This window comes from Leptosomus discolor, chromosome 8 (genome assembly GCF_034619465.1).
Source record: "Leptosomus discolor isolate bLepDis1 chromosome 8, bLepDis1.hap2, whole genome shotgun sequence".
Taxonomy (NCBI): domain Eukaryota; kingdom Metazoa; phylum Chordata; class Aves; order Leptosomiformes; family Leptosomidae; genus Leptosomus; species Leptosomus discolor.
Window position 1 is genome coordinate 11,284,093 of NC_141398.1, and position 16,915 is coordinate 11,301,007.

Sequence of the window (16,915 nt, forward strand, 5' to 3'; positions counted from 1 at the left end):
CTGTACACCTCGAGTTTATTATAACGTATTTGGAGGCGATTTGTGAGTATGCACGGATGGAGCAGAAGGCATGCTCTTCAAGTCTTCCTGCTCTACTACGTTTGGCACATCTGACAGAGAGACTAGATGCAACACTTCCAACACGCCGAAATTGAATTTTATCCCACTAATGCAACCTGGGGACAATTACAAAGGAAAATAAAATCTTCACGGTCACCTCCCATGACACACTTTGCCTCACACACAGATCATCACCTTCCCTGCAATGGACAGCGGCCAGCAGGTCAGCAGATCAAAGCTGGAATGCCCAAGGAATATTCTTACAAGAAAATGAAATGCCAAACCCCAAAATTTTATTTCTTACTTTCCCTTGTCCATTTCTCTTTTAATTACCACTTTACACTACAAAATCAAATTAAATTTTATTTCCATCTCTCAGGAAGTTAAAAAAAAAAAGGCCTAGCATTTGAGGATTTGATGTATTTATAACTAAGTAATATTTTTTTACTTCAATCAAAGAAGGCAGGTTTTAACTTTAGAAAAACATTTCTTATTCCAACAGTCATCTTCAACCAAAGGAAAAATGTGAAGTAAAACTTCAGCGAAACTTACTTTTCTTTTTTTTTTGGTAACTTTGAAATTAGTTTTGTTCATCCCTAATTGCCTCTGATTTCAAAGGCAGAACATGTAGAATTGGCAAAAGTATTGTTGTTATAAGTTGTCTCTTTCCTTGCACTGTTTATAGATTCCTGACAAAACATTGGAGGAACGGATTTCACTTCAAGCCATAAACTTAGAGGCAAACTTTAATTACTCTTGCTTAAAAACGCACTGGCATGTGAAACTGCATTTCTTGGCAGCATAAAGACTAATTTTGTCAGGAAAGCTTAAAGAATAATAACGGTCTTTTAAGACCCAGTCCATCAACTTTACATGCCATATTACACAAAATATTCTTCTTTGAAAGATACCTCCATCTGGCATTTGTTATTACTAATTTCCCTCTATTCATAATTCACCCGCATCATTATGAGCAGAATCTCTCCAAACAAGGCAGTACATTATCATCTTAATTAAGAGAGGCACCACTTCTTAAAGTGCTGGCAACTTTGTACATAAATATCGATGTCCTAACAAATGCCATCTGTTGATCTTGGTTTTAAACAGGAACAATCATCATCCTGGCCTGGGGTAAAGTCCTAATGAACCATTGTTATGATACCATAATGCTGGTTGCTTTCATTGGTGCATGCAGATTTTTGGTACATCTCAGAGGAACAATGCCGAACATTTTTCTTCTTGGTCTTTTCACAGAGCATAACATCATCCTTGGCAATCAATGCAAACAACGCTCTCCCTGCTCGTGTGTAGCAAAGCGGGCAGAAGTTATTAACTGCTGCTCAAAACGGGGTCTATCGTTAGAGCTGAAGAATCAGTAACTACTGGAAGTATCAAGTTTGGCAACAGCAGTGGCAAGCACTGGCCACAAGACAGCAGCATGTATCGCCAATGCTTCAGCTGGTCTGACACCCCTTTTGGGGAGCAACAGTCCAGGTAAGTCACTTCATTCCTGACATCTACTAGCAGGTCACAGCAATCCACACAGAGACAGTGTACATTCGCAGATGCCACCTCACGCGGAGCTAATCTTGTCAAATCTGCTGAGAAATACAGGTTGCTAACCTCTTCACCTGATATTCTTACACATAGGAATACAGTGACTGTCTACGTCAGTCCTGGCACCCGCTTCTTACAGTGCTGGCAGCCATAAGAAACATTCACGCAGCATAACCCAAGGAGGAAAGCGAGACGGTCACTCCTTGGAGTCATGCTACATTGGAAGATGTTATGGTTCAGAAAGCTGCAGTCCAGGGCAGGAAAGCCTGTGTAAGCCAAGGTACTGCACGGGTCACCTTACAAAAGCTTGTACTTTTACTGTATTTCTATGTGCAGTTTTTCGGGAAACAATAAATGCATACACTGGATTACAGCTCAGGGACACTCAGTAAGATCCTCTCAAGGCCTTACAGGATTCCCATATGTCAACAGTAACTTTAACATCACAGTGACCTCGGGGCTCGTCCCAAAAACCCTGGACTGCAACTAAGGCTATGAAAACACATCAGCAGAAACTGAAAGGCAATAATCACTTGTAAGCTCTTTTTCTATGGTAGAAAATCAGATTAAAAAAACAGACTGAGAAATAGCCTTCCATGCTAAAGCACAGAGGTGACTGCAGTTCCCACAGTGCATCCCTGGCGGACCTGTCTTTAACTGAAACAAATGATGCCTACAGCTTTGAAACACAAGTCCAACCTGCTACTCTCACCAGAACCAAGAAACTCTGAGGTGCTCCAAGGACAGCCCAAAAGACCTGCCTGCTCACTGCCTTGTTATAACGTGTTGTAGATAAGCTTGGATACATACACCAGGACTGCTTTATGCCAGAAACTGAACCTCCAAACTTCAAGCAGGAACACTTGCTGCTACACCTATCCCTGAAACTTCGTAAGGCCCCTTGGTAAAATACACCTCCCATCCTTCCCTAGGTCAGGTAGAGGATGGAGACATACTACACTCCCACACTTCAAGACTAGAGAAGATAAACTGAGTCACACACATCTGACTGTATCTACCTATTAATGACTGCATTTCTGACAGTTATGTCCTGGTAAGCTATGCTATTGCAGTTCTTTTGCACTACTTTTCTTCAAGAAATAGAGTTGCATCTGTGGCTGTGAAATAGGTTTAATTGCAGATACCTAGATGATAGAAAATTCTCTTGTGGTTCCCTCTCGATGTTAACTAACACTAGAGGGCACTGCTTATTTCTTTATTTTATGAAAGAAAAGGCACTCTGATATCTTCATGGGCTTCCCACTGATGAGCACCACTGTATGGGATGTTGAGTTGGTACTTCATTAACCTTGAAACCCTGCTTTTTAGCTGCAGGCTGCAGGGCATCTTGAGAAAGTAAGCATCAGCACTGCCAACCTCAAACATTCAAAATCAGAGTCAACTCTTCTGAAACCATCTAACAGAAAACCAGGTACTGGTTTGCCTTTAAAGGCAAGGGAAGCCTTTAAAGATCTTTATTTTATCAAAGCACTGGTAGATTTCAAAGGGGATTCTATATTTTCAAAGATGACTGTCAGAGGCTCAGATTTCATTGGGTATTCAACTCTTTTGGCTACATGGGAAAAGGGACTTTTTTTTTTTCAAATAAATTGGTCTAACTTTTTAATGAAAGCACTGAATTTTCTTCTGCTTTCTATGGGAAAATGAGTGTTTTAAATCCACACTAATAAAAGAAAAAACAGAACTAGCTGAATATTGCTTGGTTCAGTCCCATGTGTTACACCCGACCTCTGACCGACAGGGTACCATCCTCCTCCCTTCCTCTTCCATCACACCCATTGAATTAGTCCCTGGGATATAGTAATTTATGTAGCATCAGCCTTTTGAGCTATTGGCAAAGGCTCGTGAACATCTGGCTGAGCACAAATGGGAGTTGCTCTGCTTCACTTGCTGCTGTCTGAATGACCTCCACGTCTCCCATCTCATGCCTCTTTTCTTTAAACTATAATTTCAAGATGAAGCTCCTTTCCTTACAAAAACATAAAAGGGAGATTAACTCCACATTTGATTACATTAGCAGGGTACCTGGTGCAGATCTAATTGAATAACATTTGAAACATTTCCTGCCATTCACTTCTAAAGTCTTTGCATGGGACAGAATTCTCTGGCGCCCACTAGCCACTTGCAAACTGGCTAGTGCTTAGAAACTAAACACTTAATTCTTGTCTGCGTAACAACCAAAAACATTATTTTAAGTGCTCACTAGGAAGAAGTATTAGTGATAGAAGTAACAGTCTTTTAGAATTTAAATGAACTGCCTAGGTTCCCACCAGCACTGACAGGGGAAAAAAATTAAAGAACAAAGAAAAATGTTTATAACAATAAAAACACCCCTCTTTCTACGAATGCCAAGTACCACACTTCAAAATTTATTACTACACTATGTCAGTTTTAAATGGGTGTTATTCTATCTGAATGAATTTACACAATTATAAAACGGTAAAAATCCGAGCGGCACAGCAAGAAGTCAGGCATATGGGTCCAATCCTGTGAACAGGCTTCAGGAAGTCGCCTGGTAGACTTCACTGGGTTACTCCAGTGGGCCCATGGGTACATACAGTGCTGCAGATCTATAAAACAACTGTATATAAAATTAATTAGTGCAGTGTGCCAGTCTTTCACTGTATGTCAAACAAATTAAAGCAGTCCTCTAAGAAAGGACCTGGTCCTGTGCCAAGAATATGCTCTCTTTTCAGTTTTACTTTTGTCCACAGAAGCTATTCATAAATATGTTGGCCAGACACGGCACTCTCCTTTTCCTCCTGGACCCCCTAGAAAATACATGGAGAGGGGATTCATTCACAGACGCATTGCCCACTAGCGCATTAACAGAATTGCTGCTTCTGCTGAGACGACTTTGTTTTGCATCTTCATTTTTTCTCTGAATCTGATCTTATGTTCTCTCTATAAACAGTTTGTTACGCATTAACTAGCACAGCACATCACATGTAAACTCAAACTATATATTCTCCTGCTGATCCAGGGCTAAATGACTAGGACTTAGCGAGGAAAAGGAGTTTTCCCATAATAAAGGACCCAAGGCCAAGCAAGTAGCTGTGTACAAACTTTGGGAAGCCTGGCCACACAACGGCGAGCCCACGTCACCATCAGCGCCGACTGCTTTGGAGGAATGTGCAGGCTGCCTCCAAGGAATGCTGCCCCGGCTCCTCTTCAGAGCAAAACCTCCCTCCCCTCCTTTTCAGAGACACAGCAGCTGCTTACCTAATTATCTGGGACAGTGGGTCCCCTCAGCAAGCAGGGTCCTTTGCCCCCACTAGGAGAGGGGGATCCTTTGTAGGGAGAGGATCCTGTTACGCCTGCATATGAGAAGAGCTCCCCTTCAAGCCTGCATCCTTATTCCCTTTCTTTGTAAAGGACCCACAGGTGGGGAGTGGGAGGAGGGAAAGCCACAAAATAGCCTTGAACATCCTTTCCTAGCCCATACCCTAAAGCCACGCTGGCAGAGGCTTAGAGCAGAGAGTGCAAAGAGCCACCTGCAAATCCCAGGGAGCCTGTGGGTTTGGACAGGCAAGCAGGAGAACTCCACGGGAGAATCTCCTCTGGGAATGAAAAATACCCAATATGGCCAGCACTTCAGAGTAATTTTGTGCACTTGCACTCAAGGAGTTTCCTTCCTCTTCAAGGGCAGATGTCTACTTTCCTGCTATTGCAAGAGGCAACCGGCAGAAACAGTCCCCTGGATTTCCACAGGGAGAGCACACAGGGCAGAAAGCCCACTTTGGGAAGAAGGATTTTAGCTAGGCTTTTTTGAATGCTCATCTGAAGTGCCAAACATCCTCACTTCTATTACAAGGGAATTAACATAAAACTGTCAGCACAAGAACGATTATACATTTAAATTCGGTGACAAATGTATCCACTCCTCCAGGTGAAAGTGTCCTCCCCATGAAGCATACTTTGATTCTTACTTATGTATTTCCAAGAGATACGAAATGAGATTCAATCATTTGCAGGAAAAGGAGTAACAATAAGAAAACTCCAGAGGACTACACAGAAAAAAGATGACCCTGAGGATGAGGAATCAGAGACATGCAACACAGAGAAACAACACAAAGAGAAGTACAGAAGAGCAGAGGGGAGTCAGTAAAAGGGAGAACAGACAGCAGGAGAGGTGAAGGTCTGGAGTGACACTAATGCAAAACCAATAATGCTTAAAGAAAGCAGTAATGCTTAAATGATGACCGAATGAAAACTAAACTTAAGAATTAGGAAGCATGGAAAGACTGATTGAGAAACTGAATCATTTGTGTAAAATGGAGAGAGTAATCATCCTTTTCTTTCTGAACACATCATTCCTGAATGTCCTGGAGACTCCCCCACCCTTGGTTCCACGTTTTAGTCAATGCTTGAGATTCATTACCAACACACAGATAAACTACAGCAACATCTAAGTAATTCAGTGAGATTTAAAAGGAGGAGGTTTTTTCACACATAGAGCTGGTAGAAGGGACTTTCCAGTCTTCATCATACTCCACTCTGGGAGCCTAACAGGTCTAAACTGATCTCTCAATCATTTCTACCAAACTTCTGCTTTATCTGCTTAGCTTCAAGCAAGCCATGTGTCACGGATAAACCATTAGCCAGAGTTTCCCCTTCACAAAGCTCTCAATTACTATTCTTTTGTTCCTGCAGACCCATCCACACACGTGAAACTAGGAAGAACATTTGTCACACGATCTGTGCACGCTATGGCCAATAAATGCCAAGGGTTTACGCTAAAAGGAGATGCTAAAGCACAGGAAGTGTTTATATAGTGAAGTCCAAAAGGAAACAGTTTTCATCTGCTGGATCCTGGCAGTTACAGCTATGGAAGCTGGTACTTTCTGTATGTTGCACTGCATTATGCTAAGATCTTAAAAACTGATAGTGTCAAAACTTCCTTTCACTATGTCCATTTCTCATTTATATTAAGGCCCCGTTTACTCACAAGCAAGTGAAAGAAGGACATACAAGCTGATGTGGGCTGACAGAAGGGTGAAGCTGGCTGACTGCTTGAGAGCAGCCTTACAGAAAAGGACTTGGGAGCACCGGTGGACAGAAAGCTGGACGTGAACCAGTGATGTGCACTTACAGCCCAGGAGGCAAATCTCATCCTGGGCTGCACCAAAAGAAGCGTGGCCAGCAGGTCGAGGGACATGATTCTCCCCTTCTACTCCACCGTGGTGAGACCCCCCCTGCAGTGCTGTGTTCAGCTCTGGGGCCCCCAGCACAAGACAGACATGGACCTGTTCGAGCGGGTCCAGAGGAGGGCCACGAAGATGATCAGGGGGCTGGAGCAGCTCCCCTGTGAGGACAGGCTGAGAGAGTTGGGGCTGTTCAGCCTGGAGAAGAGAAGGCTCTGGGGGGACACCTTCTAGCAGCCTTCCAGTGCTTAAAGGGGGCTTGCAGGAAAGATGAGGGCATTCTTTTTAGCAGGGCCTGTTGCAGTAGGACACAGTGCAATGGTTTTAAACTAAGAGGGCAGATTTAGACTGGGTATAAGGAAGACATTTTTTACAGGGTGGTGAAGCACTGGCACAAGCTGCCCAGGGAGGTGGCAGCAGCCCCATCCCTGGAAACTTTCAAGGCCAGGTTAGATGGGGCTCTGAGCAACCTGATCCAGCTAAAGATGTCCCTGCTCGCTGCAGGAGGGTTGAACTAGGTGGCCTTTAGAGGTCCCTTCCAGCCCAAACTATTCTACAATTCTTTGACAAAAGGTGTTAGTACTTTTTCCCTTAGTTTTATACCTCTGTGCTCACTACTGCTTTCCCAACTCTGTACTATAGAAGCATTTCTCAGTTGTCTTCTACTGCTGCTGTGGAAAAACGGACATAAACAATAAAAAAAGCCCAGCAGCAGGAGAGCACAACAGCAGGTTTCACTTAAATTATTACGTAAAAATCAGAATGGGACATTAAAACCCAGAGTCAATAAGGAATCACTTAACTGCCCAGAAAGCAGCAGCAAAACCCCAAGACACTTGAATGGCTCAAGCATTTCAATGATTAAAGAACCTCAGGCTTTATAAATTTGTTGTCTCTAAAGAGATAAAGAAAATGCAGGGGGTGTTCATTGCAAAAAAAATCTTTTTTAGAACTGGCTTTCATGGTCAGGCTGGAGCTGGAGAAATTATTGCCAGGCCAATGCCACAAAAAGCATTTGCTGCCCTCTATGAGCTGAAAGCCACGAACAAAGCAGAACAGCGAGGCATCTCTGAATCCACTTATCACTTGAGTACCACCACAGCTCTTCTTTCCATTTCCAAATTACTTCTCTCACGGGTATCCTTTCTATTTTGCAAGCTACAATACAGAATTCTGCTTTACAGTTACACCTACCATCCAGTTTGATACCTACTGATAACTTTGGACACATGGGGAAAGCCTGCTGTTGGAAATAACGGCAGTGAAGTACGGTGTAGGTCCACAGACACAGCACAGATCGAGAACAAACTGCTCAAGCATCTTGGTCTTCCTTCCTTCCTTGCAATAAAAAGCAACACTAGAAAGGCATATTCGAAAGTTACAGCCTTGCCAACATACTAACAAAATAAAGATCCTCTGCCTCTTCAGTCTGTTCATTCCAGCTATGGAACAGGCACCGTAGCGTACTTCCCTGCAATGATTTATTTATACAGGTCCTCTCCACTTGAATGCAAAAGGCACTAATATGCTCTTTAGTTCTGAAGTGCAGGAAACAGCACTTCGGGTTGATAACTTCAAAGGAGGGCACTTCTGCATGTCCAAAAAATGCTGTGACTGCTCTTCTGTAAAAGTCAAAGGGTTACAGAAGGGAAAAGGCTGCGTAACAAGGTCAAACATTACAACACCGTATTACAGCAAGTGGTGATGGAAAAGACTTAAGAGGTCATCTTGTTCATCCCCCTACTAATGCAAAATTGTTCCCTAGAGAGTAATACAGTAGGAAAGTAGTTGTTATACTAAAATATAGGTTACGTAAGTCAAGAGAATGGGGACAGGGAAAATCACTAGAAAAGAAAATAATATAGAAGAACTTACTGCTTTCTTTAGAGATTACTGTAACCAATCTGAGGCTAAAAAATAATCATAAAAAAGTATGTTAAGGCCAATCTTTAACGTTTGTTTCAGTTTACAACTAGGTTTCCAAATTGCTGACCTGTATGCTTGTGCTTGAACAAGCACATCAGTGCCTCTTGGATTACAAGTACTTAATAACAACATGCGAAGCATTGTTTGAGTTTTCTGAGTTTATTCCATTTTAAACACAGTGCCAACATGCTGCCCTGCATGCTCAATCAATATTAGTTAACAAAGAGTAACAAGCAAATTATAGTAACATCACCAAAAAAAAGACAAAATATTCAGGCACACACCCGCTATCCTAGAATTATGGATGCCTCATCTGTGCTGACAGCTTGGCAAGAGGCAAAACATCCAAGCGCAAAGACATCACAGGTTTGTGCCAAGAAGGTGAATGAGCTCCTGAGCTTCAAGTTCAGACTAAGTTTTACTGTTGCGTTAAGACATGTCAAAGTATGTCAGAGGCTATCTCCAAGACTAGGTTGTTCCAGTGATCCCAGTCCCTCCTCAGGAAGTGCATCACCATTTACCAGCCTTCAGACCTCAGAGGATGCAGCCTCCTAATTTAGTGCACGTGCTTGACCCTGTCAGAGGTCGTTTCAAAATTTAGACAGCAAGTAGGGACCACTCATCTGATAGAAAGGCAACAGGCAAAAGAGCATCAGCAGCAACTGGTGGTGAAAATCTGATAAAGCTGCTTCTCCTCGGGCTGTTGTGAGCAATTGCAATGGTGTGCGCATCTGTAAATACCTGAGCCCTCATCGCCTGCATGCGAGACATCCCAGTCTCACAGCCACACTGCTGGGGGTAATGGGTTCCAAGTCAATGTTGGGGTTTTATTGACCATTTGGAGCCCAGACCAAGCATCCACCCCAAAATCTTCACATACAAAGAACAGTAGATGTGCCTGTGACTGAGGCACACAATATATATTAAGGACTAATATTTATTTGTACTTCAGCATCACCCAAAAGCATCAATCACAGAGTCATGAAGGCCCCTTTTAGAAAGCTTCTACAGGGGGCACCCAACTCAAATAGAGCTTCATCTACAGGATTTTTTTCCCAAAACTAATCCAAGAACAGAATAAGTAATTACAATGGAAATGCCACAGCATCTCCAGGATATTTATTTCAATATTTCACTACATTTACCAATGATAATATTGACTTCTAAACCTTTTTTTTACCTTTAAATTTAATTTTCAGACCTCCCCAGTCTGAAAACTCTTGTAACGTCTCCATATAACAGTCTCTTCCTTACACTAAACAACTTTACTTGTAGCTCACCTTTCCTAAATCTCCCATAGTCCTTGTTCTTGCATACACCCTCTAATGAGTTCACATCTTTAAATGCCCAAACCCAGACACAGCAATTCAACCAACCAAACCCAGACACAGCAATTCAACAGAGGCTTTACTGATTTTGAGTAAAGAGGAGAAAGAACTTTTGATCAGACAAAGACTTGGTTTTGCTTTAGTATTACAAAGTCACACAACAAAGAACAATCCCTTAAGTAAAAGTCTCATAGTTCCTAGCACGAACTCAGTGATCTCAGTCAAGAACATTAGGCTAGTTAACCAGCTTTGTTCAAATAACTTGATCTGACTTTTTCCATGTGTCTTGATGCGTTTTAGGGTTCTTGAAGGATGCTTCTCCTGAAGGACTTGAAGGATATAGTTAAATTAACAGAAATTAAGTTAACAGAGGCTGATTTGCAACAGAGAGGGAATGAAGAAATATCAGATGTGCTGAAGGACTGAGTGCAGCATAAATACTTTTAGCAGATGTCAAAGTAATTCAGGGTCAGCAAGTTTCCCATTATTCTGAAATTGCTGGGACATATGAAAAATGCACCATTTTGGCAAACAAAAGGAAAACACCAGGAATAAACTGGAACAGAACCACTTAAGATCTTGAGTTAAATCCATGCCAACACATGGATCTTGTCTGATGTGGATGCCAGGTCAAGTGTGTGGCCAGTCCTCACGCAGTAGCTTGGGGAGGCTCGGAGGTCTCCGCTATTTGCTGGACAACTCTCCTCCCAGCATTTCTACCACTGCTGCACCATGTGCCTTGCCATCTCCTGGTCACGCTGGTATGTGTTGGGTGCAGGTGGCTGGTACATCGCCGCTGCATCTGCCATACCGTGCCTTACAGGAGGGATGCAACAGGCATCCCAAGAACATGGCACAGGCACCGTGATAAGCTTAATGCACTGGGAAGGGAGGTGACACCACGGAGGAGCCAGCAGTCTCAAGCTTCACATGCTGCACCCAACAGCCCTGCAAGACAGCACTGCAGTTGTTATCCTTCACTCCTGTGCAATTTATTTGTCTTGCAGTTGCTATTTTTTATTACTACTCAGATTGTTGTGAATATAAACGCTTCTCCAGCAGTGGGGACACACCTTCATACTCTCTTAAGGACCTGTATATCAGACTGCACAGATTTAACAGTGGAAGTACTTAGGTACTTCACATCCTTATAAAAATGAAGTAAAACCAAGCTACTGCTTCACTTTCCAAGTACCACAATTAGGATGAAGGGAGGTGCCCAAACCCACATGTATTAAAATCAGGAAATTACTGATAAAAGAACGTGTTCATCAAATGGGAACTTCACTTTCTGAAATTCTCCTCCTTTTTCACAGGTGAAAAATATCCCAGATTTTCCAGGAACAAGATGTGTGATACTGGTGGGCTCCACAACAGTATGGCTGGACGTAAGAGTGAGAGAGAATACAAAGCAAATATCTGAGCAGTCGTTTCACCCCCATTAACAAATACAACCTCTGTGCTAAATGCGTCTCAGTTGCATTTGGGAATCACTGAGTTTGCTTGAGTGCATTAGCCACACAGGTCCTATGCAGCAGCATGCGAGAAGCTTGTATACAAAACCAACCACTGCTCTGGCAACAGACCTTCCCTTCTGAAAGAAAAGCTGGCCAATGCTTCCCCAAGCAACAGTGCGCTACCCATTGGGGCATTGCCTCTCACTGTCTGCAGAGATGGAGGCAAGACAGACCCTGGAGCAAGCCTAGCCACGCTTAGTCTGATTTCCCATTTAAGTTTTTCCCCCAGTCCCTCCACATCAACAGTTTTTCTAACAAATAATATAAATGAAGAGTCACTCAAGCTGTTGTGCTCCTTTCCATATGGCTCACTCCTGTGCTGGTTCAGGGCAAGTTTGCAACAGGCACGAAATATCATCTTTGCAGCTTAACAGCTGAACAATGCAAACAATTCTTTTTAGTACCAGCAAACCTCTACAATGGTATTTGTCAAAAAAGTAGCAACAATAAAAAGCTATTTCTGAAGCACCTAAGAAGACTTTTCCTTTTACCCTCCCCAGAAGGAAGGCTATCCTCACAGCGCTCTCCCCATGCCACCTACCATCCAGTTATATTTTCAAACATTCCTCAAGTGCAATTTTCTGTTTACCATACTGTGTGGCACTTTGCCTGAACTTGTTTAACACGTGTCCGTGTTATTTATCCAAACTCATTCATCACAGCTGTAAAACATCTGACAGACCATGGAGGTTTTCCAGTATGTATCAGGCCTCTCGCTTAATTCAACTGCTGATTATTTTCACCTCTAAGTAATTTGACCAAAGCCACACGAAAGCATTCAGCTATACTAAATCTTTCTCTGTTTGTTATTAACTCAGTCACTGGCTGTAAAAAGCTCTAGCTCTACTTACCTAATTAATCAGGAGAATACCAACTACATACACACAGATACTCTATATATACACACACATTAGTTACATATAATACTATATATGTTTATATATACACACACGTTATATATATTAGTTATACTTATTCTACATGTATAAATGCAACAGTTTATTTTTAGGAGGATCCATGTGATAAGAAAAGCTTTATTGCCACATGGATTGGACATGGTCATTTGTAATATAAATACAGCCAGCTGCTATGCAAAGTGTTTATGCAAAACATAAGGTCCTTCCACATTGGTGCCTCCCTTTCCTTCCTGGTTATGGAGAAGTAGAAGAGCATAGTGACCCTCGAGGCCACAGCTCTGGTTCTTCTCCTCTGCTAACCTAATCTCGGGTTATATCAGTTTCCCAAAAATCTTACACAGGTAATAAGGAAGTGAAAGTTACAATTAACTCTTCAGAAATGCCAAATTTTATGTTCTTGCTCTTTCTGCTTTACTACCCTTCTCAGCTACAGCTACCATCATCTCCCTTGACCAAAGCTCATGGCAGCACAAAGACTACAAATGTGATGACCAGGGCTGGCTCTGAAGTCGACCAAGAAAAAGACAGTCAAGCACTGATACTGATGCAAAAGTTATTAATACACCAGCATGTTGCTGAGTCTTCCCCGACGTGCTGCATCAAGTGCATTACTCACCTACGACGACATACTCTCTTCTCTACCCCTTCTATGTGCTGATACTGATAAATAATTTTTCGCGGGAGGCAACCCCGTGAAAACATCAATTTACTGTGAAGCAAAAGGCGGTGTCCCAGCACAGAACATTTGTAGTCCCTCTGCGAAGACATGAAGAATTTCCAATTTCCTGCTGTAGGCTAAAAGCTTACAGCTATGGGCAGCAATGTGTCACCATTTACTGCAGCAGGAACAGGTCTTGTTGCAAGAGGTTATCGAAAAAGTGAACTACTTTGTCAGCTGAGTGAATACTCAGATTACCTTATTCGCAACGCTAAGCAACCAGCCAGCATCCCTTAAGCACATGAAGATGTGGAAGGTCTCACCCTGACTGATTCCTGCTGGTCAGCCCCTTCAAACTCTGTCCCACCTCACAGAACAGGCACTCCTGTCTTAGCTACAAAACTAAATGCTCCCTGCTAAATCTTAAGGTCATGAAACTACAGGTCCTATTTCAGCCACAACATTACACAGCCTTAGCTACTCACCATGTACGGGCGCAAGCATTCCTGAACAACAAAGCTGACTTGGCAAAACACACAAGGAGTAATTGTCACCATGAACACCAGACAGTTGCTCAGGGTTCACCCTTCATAAGAGCTCGTGGATTGTATAGCCCTCATGACTTCACCAAGTGAAATACCGTGACAGATTCAATATGACTTTCACGTCAACGGATTTATGACAATGGTGCGCATGAATGTACGATTTCTTTTCCTCAGCTAGCAAGGAATTTTCCTGTTTCCCATCAGCTCAGCTAAACCAAACATAAGGATGTATATTGTATATAAATTAAAACAATCAGCCAGTTCTGGAGTCTTTATCCTTAGAAGTATTCAATACCCGACTGGACAGTCTTGAGCAACCTGCTCTGGCTGACTCTGCTTGGAGCAGGGGAGTTGGACAGGACAATCTCCAGCGGTGCCACCCAGCCTCAAAGATTGTATGAATAGTCTTCAAACAGTTCTGCATAGTTTCTCATCCTGCAGCACACATGCTACACACATTCAGCTACTCAATGTGAAACTTTTTAATTCCCAGCCATAGGAAAACGTAATAACATGCAATCCATAAATTCACAAATTCGCTTAGTAAAAGCATCATGTGCACTAAGTCAATGTAGTTTGGAATCGCATCCTACATCTGGAAAGTAAAAACTGTTCTGCTTTCTGTGATTACTGAGCACAAGTACTGTATTGCCTTTTTTACTTCTTGGTTCTTGCAGAAGGAAGACCTTTCATTGTTCCTTTTTTTTTTTTGCATACTTTGCATTGCTCATTGAACATATTGACACAAGTCTAGAACCATGAAACTAGAAGCAAGCGAACAGCTAGGATCCGCAGAAACATTAAAAGGACCAGATCCTCCCTTCAGGGTTCCTAACAGGCCTTCCAGATTCAAAAGAAGTTAGCTCAAAAAGTGTCATACATGCCACGAGAATTCAAGATCCATTCACTGTTCCTGACAAACCCACAACTGTTTGCTGCATGGTTTGGCTGTCTCATGTTACTTTTTTTCCCTTGAAGAACTGTGTAAAACAACATTATGAACTACATCATCACATTTCCACTTGACAGCATAGGTTGGTTAGAGCAGACTCTAAGTAAATAAATAATTCCTTATGCTTTGCCACTTCAGGAATCCTATACAAACATATCTGTTGTCAGACTGAATCTGAAAGGAATGCTGGATAGCTTTTCTCGAAAGAAAAGATGCAGTTTTGTACAGTTGTAAGTTTACGCTGTGTTGATGTTACTTGGTGGCAGAGAAGCACACAGAGCAAATTATACACAATTTGGGGAACTCTCGCAAGGACAGAAGTGTCCTGGGAGAGCGAGGTGCAGGGAGAACCTGGGGCAGCAAACAGAATTAAAAATCTCCGCTTCTCTGAAGTCAGCTGGATCTTTGCCACTGCCTTTGAGAGTCTTCATGTTCCTAGGGCTACTATGGATCCAACCTCTTTGCCTCCCTCCGCCCTCAACCCTGTCATTATTTCTAAAGTCTATATAGAGCCACTGGAAAACAAGGATGATGACGGGGGATGAGTACAGAAGTCAGCGCCAGCACTAAAACAATAGGGTTTGTACATCTGATTATGTTCTATTACATTCATAAAACAGGAAAATGCGGTTTCTTAGAAGAAACACAGGACATATTATTATTACTGTCTACAGAAGGAAAACCATGAAGAAATAACCAGTTGTTCAAGGTTGCTTTAGTGGCACTGCTGGTCTGCAACCAGTACTAATTCTCCACACAGAAAGCAGACAGTGAGGTTGAAGGGACAAAATACTGTAAGAAAAAAAGAAATCCTTTTTCTTTGGACTGAAAAACTATTTCTTACTGTGTATTTTTTTTTTTTTTTACCCCTCTTGGCTAGGGTTTTTATGCAAAACACTGCCCTACAGCCTACTGCCATATGCTGTGTATGAGAAAACCTCTCAAGTGTGTACAGAAAACTTCAGCTGGTGCAGGATTTGGCAACTTGCTTGTTAAGTGGCATTTTAATTCATGAACGTATTAAATCCGTGATGCATAATCTGCTTGGGCAGCCTGCTAGTTTTAAGATGTTAGTCTAGACCTATAAAGCCCTAAATGTCTTGGGACCTATTTATCCAGGAATGAAGCTTTTTTGGTGGTTTTCTGATGAAACAAAAGTAATAATCAGAAAACATTGTTCACTAAGTTGGAAACACTGCACTCAAAGTCTCATGCAGTCAACCACCTTTCTTTAGATCCAAGATATGATCCCAAAGAGGTTTGCCTAGATTTATTATAGCTGAGGACCCATGACGGATATGGTCTTCAGCCCTAAGACGGTGCTGTGGGAAGCTGTGGGACTGCACCATGGTGCGGCAAATCAGAAGGGAACAAACTGCAGGTTCTAAAAGGCTGAGAGCTCTTGCAGCACAAGTTGCACTGCAGGCATCCCAGGGAGCCAAAGTGCTGAAAAAATGTACATTCCAGCCACAAATTTAAGAAAGGAAAAATTAATTTGTACTCAAAGTACCTTTATTTCAATATCATTTTTCTGCAGAGGTATTAGGATGGTATTTCCTGAGCAGTTTCCAAGCCATGCCACAGAATATTGGGTGTGTTTGTGAAAGCTCTGTCAATCCTCACTCCCTGCAACTTCAGGGGTTTGCATGTCTGGAACAATCTTATTTTTTTCCGGTGTTTTATTAGCAGCCGCTTTCTGAGAAATGCCAGGTGGCACCATGCCCAGAATCGCTTGCCAGCTAATCTCAGAGGATTGGGCATTATGCCATTTGAATTAAAAGAGCTCAGCTCTAACTCACTGATAACATTTAGGAATCAAACCAATAAAACAGGGAAACAAAACGAATATGAATAATCTCTGAATGCACACAGATGACGGCTTTTACTGAAAACTTATACAGTTACGGAGAAAGAAAATTAGTAGCCGTCTTTTCTCCAAAACTTAAACAGGGTTCAAGTGAGAATAATCTGCTATGATTTCATTAGTTTCTGAGAATGCCAAAAAGAAAAAAAAGGAATTTGCACATTTAACTACAAAGGTAACGTCACAGGGTTCCCTGCAACAGGGAGCTCAAACTTCAGGCAAGCTGTGCTACGCCACTGACCCCACAAAGTGAAGCGGAGAAAGAGGGAGAAAAGAATTTGCATCTGAAGGGAACAATGGAGTTTTCCCCTCAGTCCCTTCATTTTGACATGTCCTTGCTAAAATAAAGATGACGTTTAATTTATGAAGACCAATAAAATCATAGTCAGTTAAAAAGTCTGCATAATCCTCTCTAACTTCATCCAC

The 16,915-nt window shown here is 42.2% G+C and overlaps 1 protein-coding gene across 4 annotated transcripts in view; it reads right to left on the bottom strand.

Annotated features, from left to right (window-relative positions):
- The window catches only part of FHOD3 (formin homology 2 domain containing 3), a 386,715-nt gene that overhangs the window by 214,712 nt on the left and 155,088 nt on the right, over window positions 1-16,915 (bottom strand). The window lies entirely within an intron of this gene.